The sequence below is a fragment of the Medicago truncatula genome, chromosome 3 (genome assembly GCF_003473485.1).
Source record: "Medicago truncatula cultivar Jemalong A17 chromosome 3, MtrunA17r5.0-ANR, whole genome shotgun sequence".
NCBI lineage: Eukaryota > Viridiplantae > Streptophyta > Magnoliopsida > Fabales > Fabaceae > Medicago > Medicago truncatula.
The window spans coordinates 25,170,098-25,182,090 of NC_053044.1; the positions used below are offsets into that span (position 1 = coordinate 25,170,098).

General features: G+C 36.6%; 1 pseudogene; it reads left to right on the plus strand.

Moving 5' to 3' along the window:
- The first annotated feature begins 1,269 nt into the window (after window positions 1-1,269).
- Window positions 1,270-4,032, plus strand: LOC11444827 (disease resistance protein RPM1-like; annotated as a pseudogene).
- The last annotated feature ends 7,961 nt before the right edge of the window (window positions 4,033-11,993 follow it).

The following is an 11,993-nucleotide window of genomic DNA, read 5'->3' on the forward strand; positions in this document are numbered from 1 at the left end:
CTTGCAGGTCATAAAAATCAAAATAACGAATAAAAGATTCTTCTACATAATCTGACCTAAACATTAATATTTTAAAATCATAAGAGGTTGTCTTCAAATTAATTTAGCAACTCAACTATACTTTAGAGGGACATGGCTAGTGTATAGACCAAATTTGATTAACGATGTATTCTTAAAGCTTATCCAAAATTTATAAAATTCCACTAAAGCAAATGTTCATTCTTCTAGTTTTTTGTGTGATTATTTGAAGTTAAGTTTTCAGCTCTGCAATTTTATATTTCTAAATATTTCAGATGCTTTCTGATTTCCCTCTAAAGTATAGTTGAGTTGCTAAATTAATTGCCAAGAAATATCTTTCATGGTGTAATCAAGCTCTTGCATATGCTTTAAATTGAATCTTTGGTCAATTGAATCTTACTTTTAGATAGTACTTAAAAAGATGCTTTAAATTGTTTCTGTTCTAACTACTCCATCCATCCGGTCCTTATTATAAGAAAAAATTGACTTTTTAGGTTCATAGAATAATTAATGTATCTTAGTGTAGATATAGACTAGATACACCACTTACACAAGGAACCAAAAAAATCAATTGTTTCTTATCAATAAATTATGCATCAATAAATTTAAGAATGTGAAATCAGAAAAGATAAATTCAGAGCTTTTATACGCAATTGAATGTCAATTTATTAATTAGTTCGATTGGTAGGGCTCTAGCCAACTCTACTTCTTGAGTTGGATAATGTTGTGCTGACAATTGTTTTTCTTTTTGGTGTTAGTAACAGATTCTTCACTTGATGGAATAAAATTCCTATTATTTTTCCTTTATAGGTTTTGGTATTTGCCCTCCATAATTCTGTTTTATTTTTTTTCTTTAAAGTATTTCAGATTTATATATAAAAAAGTGTAAAGTGCAGATGACCACTTCTTATATTTAATTATTATTGTTTAGGTAAGTTTAAGTGGATGGATCTTTTACTTGTTTATCAAGTAATCAAAAGTTTGTTCATTATTTTGATTGTCTGGCACCAGTTATCCATTTGTTCGTAATGGAAGTTAACACATTTTACCGATGTCCATTTTTTGGATACAAGGCAATTGCCTTATTCCTTTCTTCATGATAGAAGTTGCCTTATTCCCCTGTTACTTCAAGCTTTACGGATTCCCATTTAGTATACAGAAGGAAATTGCGCAAAATAATTCTCAAGAAAGAAAAAAAAAACTGTATTCTTGAATTCATATAGAGAAACACCAATAATCAGAGCTTGACTAATGGCGGAAATGGCGGTGTCTTTAGTTGTTGACCAACTAGTTCCACTGTTAAGGGAAGAAGCTAAGCTGTTGAGAGGCGTTCATAACGAGTTCGCAGAGATTAAAGATGAACTTGAAAGCATTCAAGCATTCCTCAAGGATGCTGATAAAAGAGCAGCAGGAACTGAAGGAGACACCACCAGTGAAAGAGTCAAAATATGGGTGAAGCAACTTAGGGTGGCAGCTTTTCGCATAGAAGATATCATTGATGATTATTTGATCCAGGTAGGACAACGACCTCGCTATCCTGGATGTATAGCTTTACTTCTTAAGCTCAAAACTATGATCCCTCGTCGTCGAATAGCATCTGAGATTCAAGATGTTAAGTCATATGTTCGTGGGATCAAGGAAAGAAGTGGAACATATGGCTTTCAACGTTCTTTTGAACAAGGATCAAGCAGCTCTAGGGGAAGCCAGAATGCCAAATGGCACGACCCTCGGCAGGCTGCTCTTTACATTGACGAAGCTGAAGTTGTGGGTTTCGAAAAACAAAAGGACATGTTGATTGATTGGATGGTAAAGGGAAGGGAGGAGCGCACTGTAGTTTCCGTGGTAGGAATGGGAGGGCAAGGAAAAACCACTCTAGCCAAGAAAGTTTTTGACAGCAAGGATGTCATTTGACACTTTGATTGTCTTGTATGGATCACTGTGTCTCAATCATATGATGTTGAAGGATTGTTGAGGGACATGTTGCTAAAACTTCACAAACAAAAAGGAGACAAACCTCCCGAGGATACTTCTCAAATGAATCGAGAGTTATTGACAAATGAAGTGAGAAATTACTTGCAGCAAAAGAGGTATGTTGTCGTCTTTGATGATGTTTGGACTGTACATTTTTGGGATGATTTTAAATTTGCTGCAATTGATAGTAAAAATGGAAGTAGGATATTTATAACAACAAGGAACAAGAATGTTGTGAATTCTTGTAAAAAATCTTCTTTCACTGAGATGTTTGAGCTGCAATGTTTAACTCAAGAACAATCTTTGGAGTTGTTTAATAAGAAGGCATTTAAATTTGACTATGGTGGGTGTTATCCAAATGAGCTAATTGGTATAGCTAATGAAATTGTAAAAAAATGGAATGGTTTACCGTTAGCAATTGCTGCTATCGGTGGCCTTTTATCTACGAGAGAGAAAAATTTGTCTGAGTGGCAGAGATTTAGAGAAAATCTAAATTTAGAGCTAAAGACAGATACAGATCTAATTGGGATAAAAGAAGTTTTAAGTTTAAGTTATGATGATTTGCCTTGCTATCTCAAGTCATGCTTGTTTTATTTTGGAGTATATCCAGAAGATTATGAAGTTAAATCGAAGAGAGTGATTCGACAATGGATAGCTGAAGGGTTTGTGAAGGAGGAAAGAGGGAAGACTTTGGAAGAAGTGGCAGAAGGATATTTAACAGAGTTGATCCATAGAAGCCTGGTTCAAGTATCTTCACTTAGAATTGATGGTAAAGCTAAAGGTTGTCGTGTTCATGATCTAATATGCAATATGATCCTTGAAAAACACGAGGATTTTAATTTTTGCAAGCATAGTAGTGATGATGGACAAAGATCCTCAAGTGAAATAGTTCGGCGTCTATCAATAACAACCATTGACGATGCTTTCTGGGAGTGCATTCATGGATCTCATGTTCGGTCACTATTTTGTTTTGGAAATCAAGAAAAATCCTCGTCCTATTTTAAAGGAAACTCTACAAAGTATAAGTTATTGAAGGTTCTTGATTTTGAAGATTTTGATTTGAAGAATATTCCTAATAACTTGGGAATTTTCATCCACTTGAAGTATTTAAGCTACAATAATTCAAATTCTGGAGCTGAAGTCCCGAAATCCATTGGCATGCTCCAGAACCTAGAGACCTTGGTTATAAGGGGTATATATTATTGCGAGTTGCCAAAGGAGATAAGCAAGCTTATAAAGTTAAGACATCTTATCGGCAAGACAATGTCTTTGATTCAATTAAAGAATGGTATTGGAGAGATGAAGTCCCTACAAACTCTACGTCGAGTTTCTTTAAATATGGATGGAGCAGCAGAGGTAATTAAAGCGTTAGGAAAGCTGAAGCTGATAAGGAATTTGGGGTTGCTTGATGTTCATAAGCAAAATGAAAGCATTTTATCTTCCTCAATCAATGAAATGCAACACTTAGAGATACTATATATCAGATCATGTTTTAATGATAATGAATCCATTGATTTGAATTTGATTTCACCGCCACCTATGCTTCAAAATCTTATACTACAAGGGAAGTTCAAGGAGTTTCCAGAATGGACGTTAGATCTACAAAATCTTACTATGTTGAGGTTGGTGTGGCCGTGTTCAGATAAAGATCCATTGCAATCACTAAAAAGTTTGCAACACTTGTTGAGCTTGTACTTAGACCTTTATAGATATGAAGGTTTACAATTGCATTTTCAAGATGGAGGGTTTCAGAAATTAGAGGTCAGTACTGTTATAAGATTATCTAGAGTGAGAGAAATTATTATCGACAAAGGATCAATGCCTTCTTTGAAAACTCTTCGTTTAATGTACCTTCGTAATCTGAAGAATATACCCACTGGCATCCAACACTTGGAGAAGCTTGAATATGTCTATATTTGGGGTGTGGTTGATGAATTTGGGGAGCGCAGTTCTACTGAGGATTGGAATTGGATCATGGAGCACGTGCCCCTTGTAAAAATTCTTCCTCAAGATTACGAAGAAATTAAATACTTAAGGAGTTAGAAATCCAGGTGTGCTTTTTCTTCCTATAATTTATTTTGGTACTAATATTTACTATTTTCCATATGCATGAGAATTTTTAATGTTCATTCATCAAAATACAAGCTTTATTATTTTAACTCAGCATTGCAAATTATGAGGTCCTGTTATGGTTATTTTTCTGAAATCCTTTGCATTGTATAGTGTGATGATTTGCTGTGATTTGGTAGGTGATGATGGACTTCAACTTGGAGTGCAATGGCAATTCAGATTCTCCACGTGGACTTTTGACTTTGAGATTTGTGTTTCTCAACAAATAAATAAAATGTGTGATTGTTCTTTAACATTGGTGTATTAAATATCTAAATTGTTTGTAATTGTTGCTTTCAAGAATTGAGACCTTATTTTGATTTCCTTTCTATGTTGTGTAATAAAAATGAAGTTTTATGTAATTTGGATTGGAATATGCTTTTATTTTTTCTTTTGGTACAGAATATACTTTTCAATTTTGGTGCAATAAATATGATGTTTTATATGTTATTTGTGTAATAAAAAAAAAAAACACACACCACTCATCCATAGTATCACCTACAAAAAGTAGAAAAAGATCTTCTGCCTCGACTTGTCTCTCTTTTTTTGTGAACTGATACTAGACTATAATGTAAATTTTATAACATTTATCTAATGTGGATACTATATTAGGATATACGTTAATGAAATGATATAAGCCTATTTCCTTAAAAAAATTTAGGCTAAACACTATACAAAAGGATTTAGAGTGGGAAAAAATGTTGAAGAGTAACAAAAGAAATTTATATTGAAGAAAGGTCTCATTATTCAGAAGCAATCACATAATAGACGAGGATTTAATTTTAAAGAAATTTAACCTCCAACCACATTTTATAGTTATATGGGGCAATAAAGTGTTCACAGTCGTTAAGTTTAATTTTATATATTGTAGTTTAATTTGTGGATGATTTTGTTTGTCAAAAAATACTTTTATCTTTTTAGTTCTGAATTGGTCTTAAAACTTCAGAAACTTCTGTCCAGATTCTGTACTAGTTCTAAAATATTTTTCTGAGACAACAATGGGTTAGTACAAACAAAATACCTCTACAATTTTATGAAGTGGTGTTAAGCTTAAAAATGTTATAGTCTATTAGTATTATATTTTCCTCATTCCGTTATGACTCGTGGTTCCAGCTCGGTCCCGCCGCTGCCACTGTCAGTGTTAGATCCAGCGTTGAACACTGCTAGTCCGTACTATGTTCATCCTAACGAAAATCCAGAAAGTTCTCTCGTTACGAAACTCTTTAACTCCCAGCAATTACCATCCATGGTCAAGAGTGATGCGCAAGGCTTTGATCGGAAAGAACAAATTCAAGTTCGTCGACGGTTCGATTCCGGTTCTTGATCCTTTTCATCCGAGTTACGATGCTTGGGAGAGATGTAACTATCTTGTACATTCATGGATTATCAATTTTGTCTCTCCTTCAATTGCTCAGAGTATTATCTACAAAGATCTTGTGTCCGAGGCATGGCGCAATCTCAAAGAACGTTTCTCTCGAGTCGATCGCATTCGTGTTGCAGATTTGAAGTATGAACTCTATCAATTGAAGCAAGATTCTCTCTCTGTGACTGATTTCTACACTGAAATGAGTGTTCTTCTTGAAGAATTGGAAAACTATCGTTCAATCGCTAATTGTTCATGTATTGTTCTTTGTTTGTGTGAAGCTATGCGAAATGGTCGTTTATATCACGAAGAGGACAATGTTATGTGCTTTCTCAAAGGTCTCAATGAGAACTTTTCAATGGTACGATCTCAGATTCATTTGCTTAATCCCCTGCCTCCAATTACTACTGTCTTTTCTATGGTGATTGAGCACGAGTGCCAAAATGGTTTGGTTCCACCTCAGGATGAATCTTCTTCTCTTGTTAACCTTGTTGATTGTAACACCCATTCTAAACGTATCTAGAAAGTTTAGTATGTGCATTATCTTTAGTACTGGATGCATTAAAATTTACAACTTAAATTCTTCGAATGAATATTTTGTACAAAAATATGCGTTCGTACAATCAACATCACACTACTACTAGTCCAAAACATAGAAAATACATCCTTGTAATCCAAACATCCTGTAGCGGTACGAATGAACACTTGCTGATTATCCATCCGGCTACAAGCTTGCTAAGTCCTTGCCATATCAACCTGCTGATCTGAAACAAATAAGGATTGGGATGAGACATAATGTCTCAGTGAGTTCTACCTCGGGGAAACCTATGGTCACCACGTGTCTACAATACAACCTGACGGTTGATTATACGTGTGTGGGTCATGCTTACCTAGACGGTTGTGCATACTAGATCCGTCGTAGGGTTCTTTTTAACTTAGCTCAAAGGTCTTGTCTTGCTCTACATATCATGGTGGTCAAGGGAACCTAGAACCGCTATGTAGTACGATAAACGCATCCAGACCTAAACATAAGTCATACATGACATGATCCTAGACCGGACGATCGGGAAATACTAAAATCGTCTTTGGTATAACTTCTTGGTCTTATCTTGATTCCTAAACTTATACATAACTTGCATCTTATCGTAAACGTAAGCATATCATTTCATGTTCATTCATTAAGTTAGTGGTTAGCGTTGAACAAACAATATTATCTGAGTTCATTTTACAGATTAATCCCGAGTGGAGTAACCCCGGAAGTTAATCCCTTACTTGACCGATGAAAACCTAGCTAAGGTACATCGGACTTCCTCAACGACTTGCAGGCCTACCTTGTGGAGCGTATCCCGTTCCCCTTGTGAGAACCTCTCGTATCCCCCTTGGCGTGGATAACGGAAAGACACGACACCTACATCTTACTTTATGGTCTTGACCATGTATGATACTTGTCTTAGTACTTGCTTGCTTAGTCGTTCTTACTCATAGTGAATAGACTATAACTATCAATTCACTACCTAACTTGATTAAGGTTCTTGCTAACTTTCTAGGTTCTCGACGGTCTATGCCAAGGCTCTATGTTTTTACCCCATTCTTAGTTCATTGCTACCCAATCATGTTCGTATAAAACTCTCATAAGTCGTCCTTGTATGTTAAGATTAGCCATGATTTTCATAATCAAGGATCGTTCGATGTATATTGTGTTAGTTAAACGATGTTTGGGGTTTTTACAGTTGATGAACATTGCGAGAATAGCCCTCGGATTGCACCACGGCCCCCAGGAGAGCCAACATGCCATTTCAAGTAGGAAATGGCAAAGCCATTTTGCTTGGTGAAATGGGTTCTGGGAAATTTCGCTATTAGCGAAATTCTTCGGGCCTGAGATACAAAAATCTGAGTTTTGACCCCAAACTCACCAATTTCGATCATGCAAGGTTCAATATACATCCAGCAATCCATATAACAGTAGAATCTAACTTGCATGACAATTTTAACATGAAAACAACAAGAATTTGACATTTGTTACTAGAAATCCTACTAAACTAAACTTAACATAATTCATGCTTTCTTACTAGAATTACTCAACCCAAAGGAAGGTTAACTATCTAAGAACTCACCTTAACATAATCTTGCAATTTCTTCAAGCTCCAAACTTCTTAGCTTCAAACCCTAGCTCTTGACCTTGTTTCATCCATGATCCTTAACCCATCAACCAAGCCAAGCTTCAATCCATTCTCTTGGTTGTTCCTTACTTGTTAATTCACTATCATTCATGCTTTGATTACCAATTGTATGAATTTGGAAGACTTGAGGGAAGAAGATTGAGGGTAAGGGCGCCACTTCTTAGAGAGAAGGAGGAGAAAATTCTCTTGTTCCAAACCTAGAGAGAGGAAATCAAGTGAAGAATGGAGATTTTGTAACCAAACACCTTTATATACCCTTTGTGGGAAAATACTAAAATGCCCTTCATCTTAATCGTTCTTGAGTGTTGTTGTTCCACCATCACATAAGCCTGAGGCACACGAGTACTTTACGGTTTTGCCCCCTCGGCAGTTAACTGCCGATTTTTTTGAAAACCGGCGGCAGTATACTGCCGAGGAAAACAATTATGCAGACAGCAGGTTCTGCAGAATTCTAAAACAATTCCAAGCCATTTTTCGGCCAGTTTTGACTTGTAATTAAACCAGAGCATTTCCAAATGCAATATAAATCATACAACATTGAAACTCGAACATAAACAAGAAAAATACAATATCTTTTACAATTGTCCATAATTAAATCAAACCGACATTTGATTAAAATTACACAAACGTTTGAAATTCATCAAAACGTTACAATGTGTCCATGATTAAACAACTCATTACACGTCATTAAATTAAATCCCTAGTTACATTCAATGCAATTGCATATGGAACGAACATACAAATATAATATATCATCTTCCACCATATTCCGAAACCTAAATCCGACGTCGCTATCATCGCGAATAAGCCAAGGCACATAGCTTGCCGTTTTCCATGCGTATTCATATCTATCTTCTCCTAGGTCTATGCATGGCATTTGACCAAACAAGTGACGTGTATATTGATTTTCACCAAGATGCTCAAAATAAGTGTTAAGTCGTGCCTTTAAATCGTCACGAGAGTCCGTTGGCGTTATCATAACCTTAACCGTCTTTTTAAACGCGGAGTACCTAACACGGCCTTCAATTTTTGCAACCTCAGACATGTCTCACTTGACAAAAGCTTTAAAAAAGAATAATAAATTAGAACAAAATTAAATGAAATGAAATGTAATAACGAATAAATCATATGCGTAAACATTAATAACGAATAAATAAGTATTGCACTAGTTTCACCACATAAATGTCATATTATCATATATATCAATATAAATTACATAATGTTAATTATATATTGGCCACTAAAAATTGGCGTTACAATTTCGACCCCAAAATATACGTCGGTGTAATTTCTACCAAAAAAAAGGACTAACCCCGACAAAAAAATCACTCATTAAAGGCCAAGTGATTGGAGAAGATCAAGTGACATAGAATCTTCCTCATCTTCCGCAATAACTTTAAATTGTTGTTTTGATTTTTCGGGAGTGTCCAACAAAATAGGCGCCGCTTTGTTAGACTCTTTTTCCGATTTCGGTGGTTTGTTTGCACTTTCAACAGCCATGAGCTTTCGGAACAAGTCATGTTGATCCAAATACTCATCTTCCCAAGTCACCGCATCTTCATTCTTGTAATTGTGCCACTCTGTAGATGATGGAGGTAGTGGACAACCATTCTTCAAATAAATAAGCACAAAATGATTTGGAATTGCCCCAAGGCACAAGATGGGAGTTTTTTGATTACCCGGCGGTGGTGGCCCTCTTGTTGGGAAAAAAGATTTTGATTTTCCAAGTTCAAGATTTCTCAACACTACCACACACCTTTTATAATAATTAGCAAAAATGTGTACCATGTCCGGAAAAGTCAATCACTTATCAACAAGATGTGCACAACTTTTTGTATTTGCGGGAGGATGTAAGCCATTTAAAATGTAGTTATAACGATCCTCACCCGCAAATATTTCAACATAATCATGTACATGATCTTTCAAATCTTAAATAAGATCTGTACAGATCATGAGATGATTTTTTTCGGTCAAGCCCATGAACTCGACTATAGCCCGAAATCCACAATCCATCGCCGATAACATCCACCACTTTTTCAATAAATGGAAGCATGAAGCGTGGCATATAATCAATAGGCCTCATAACCGGGATAGCCTTAGGCTTTGGATACCGAGTAGGTGGTGGAAGTGGGGAAAGTGATGTTTTACCAAGACGAGCACCTTTTTTCCTTTTATATGACGATGTTGTTGGTGATGGTGCGGTTGGCTATCCGGATTTTGGGAATCAACAACCTCCCACGAAGAAGGGATCCGACTAGTCGATGTAATTTTACCTTTAGACCTCGCAATATCGACTTATTTCTTTGCTCCCTTGGTTGGTACTTTTCGTGGTGGTGGAGACATCATGGTGGTTTCAGGAAATGCCAACTGTCGCAAACCCCCTTTGACCTCAAGCTTCATTTGTAAAGGGAGTTTCTTTAGACGTTCTACAATAGCCTTCAACTCAACCTCAACAGAAAAAGCAACTTCGTTACCTTCTTCGCCCATACATAACCTATGCCAATGGTGGTATATCTCATCCAATAAAATTGGCTTCTCTTCAAGGAGCTTAGTAGCAATTTCGCATGCACAAGGTAGCCCGTAAGATGTCCTTTGAACACAACCACAAATGTCATTGTCCATGCACAATGTTTCCCTACAACGCGTCTCTTCCAAAGCAATGTTGTCCAAAGCATATCTAGACACATGACCACCTAACCCCGAGTACAAAGTGACATCTTTCAATCTATGTTCCAACACACGCTCATGCTCTGACCAAAGATTGTTTGTATCGCAGTGAAATGAAGCAACAACATGTCATGTATTTTCTCCCAACAAGTACCCAAATCACCCACACTATTGTCCAAATATTTCTTCAATAAAGCATGAGCCGATTCGACCCTGTTGGTGGTCCTGCAACCAAGATGCAACACATGGTCTGTCCATGCCCTCACAATTTTGTCCTTCACTTCATTCAAGGTGGTCATGGTATAATTTTTGAAAATTGGGAAATCACTACATGAATCTTGGAACTCCACTAATGCAATTGCATATAAATGTTGAGTGGGCGATTCAACAATAGCTTTCCATGCTCTCATTATGTTCTTGATAACATCGCGATTACTCACCTCTTTCCCATCCTTTTTTCCCAAAGGATATTTACAATCTAAGACGCACCTTTGTTTAACATTTGCTTGCACATGAAAGTAACAATTCATTGCATAACTTTCGGGGAAAACATTTGCAACCGCTTTCATCAAAGACATATCCCTGTCGATAACAGTCACCTTAGGCAAATTCATATTTGACGTAAGAAGTTTACGCAATATTTTTAAAACCCAAACAAAGTTTTCCTCTTTCTCATGTGTCACAAATCCAAACCCAATCGAATATGTCAAATCGGTCGAAGTGACCCCAACTACCTCAAATATTGGCATCCTGTACATGTTCGTTTTGTAGGTGGAGTCCATAACCAAAACCGTTGGAAAATTGTTAAACAACTTAATGGATGTTGGATGAGCCCAAAAGGTATCTTCGATTGTGGTACTTTCACTTTGTTTTCTTGAGAAATAAGTATAGTTGTGGTCCTCCAACTTCGAGATTAATATTGCAACGGCTTCTTGTCACCTCTATTTGCCTTCCATATTTGTTGACGTTCATTGTACACTTGCTTCACATTTGTCATGCAATGTGGTCTTTTGTTCTTCAAATGTATCAAAATATTTCTTGGAAGCATCTTGCTCTTGGTCAAGTCACGTACAATCTTCTTGTCGTCCTCCTTTAATCTACCGGCAATAATGTGTCCTTCTAGAGCCGGCTCCATCGCATGGTTGTGAACTCCATTAAGAATGTTCAATCCCCATTCCTTTGTTTACTTACTTTGATATCCACTAATCATGAACAAGCACCCACATTTTCTTGAGCCCGTTTTCGCATGCTTTGGTTTTTTTTCTTCGAAACTTTGTGAGCTCCACTCCTTTCACACACTAGGCGGAACATTGGATTGATCAAGCTTGATCTTTGTATAACAATTGTAAATCCCGCCTTATTTGCTTGATGACGCGCCCACTCAAGCACTTCATCTCTATCTTTCGACTTAACGTCGTCTGAAAAAACCTAGCCGTGTCGACCTCGTGGGCTTGAAGTGGGAGGACACCGGAGCCACAAACATACTTTGAAGCTTCAACATGGACGGAAGCTCCATCGATGATTAGTTTCGCTTCAACCTTAGGCGGTTTGACATCTCCGAAAATTTTGACAAAACTTGGTTTTGTCTCTCCCGGAACATCTTCCGCGTTCTCTACCATTACTATAATTAAACAACACATAAATATGAATTAACAACTAACTAATGCATAATCATCAATGCCATA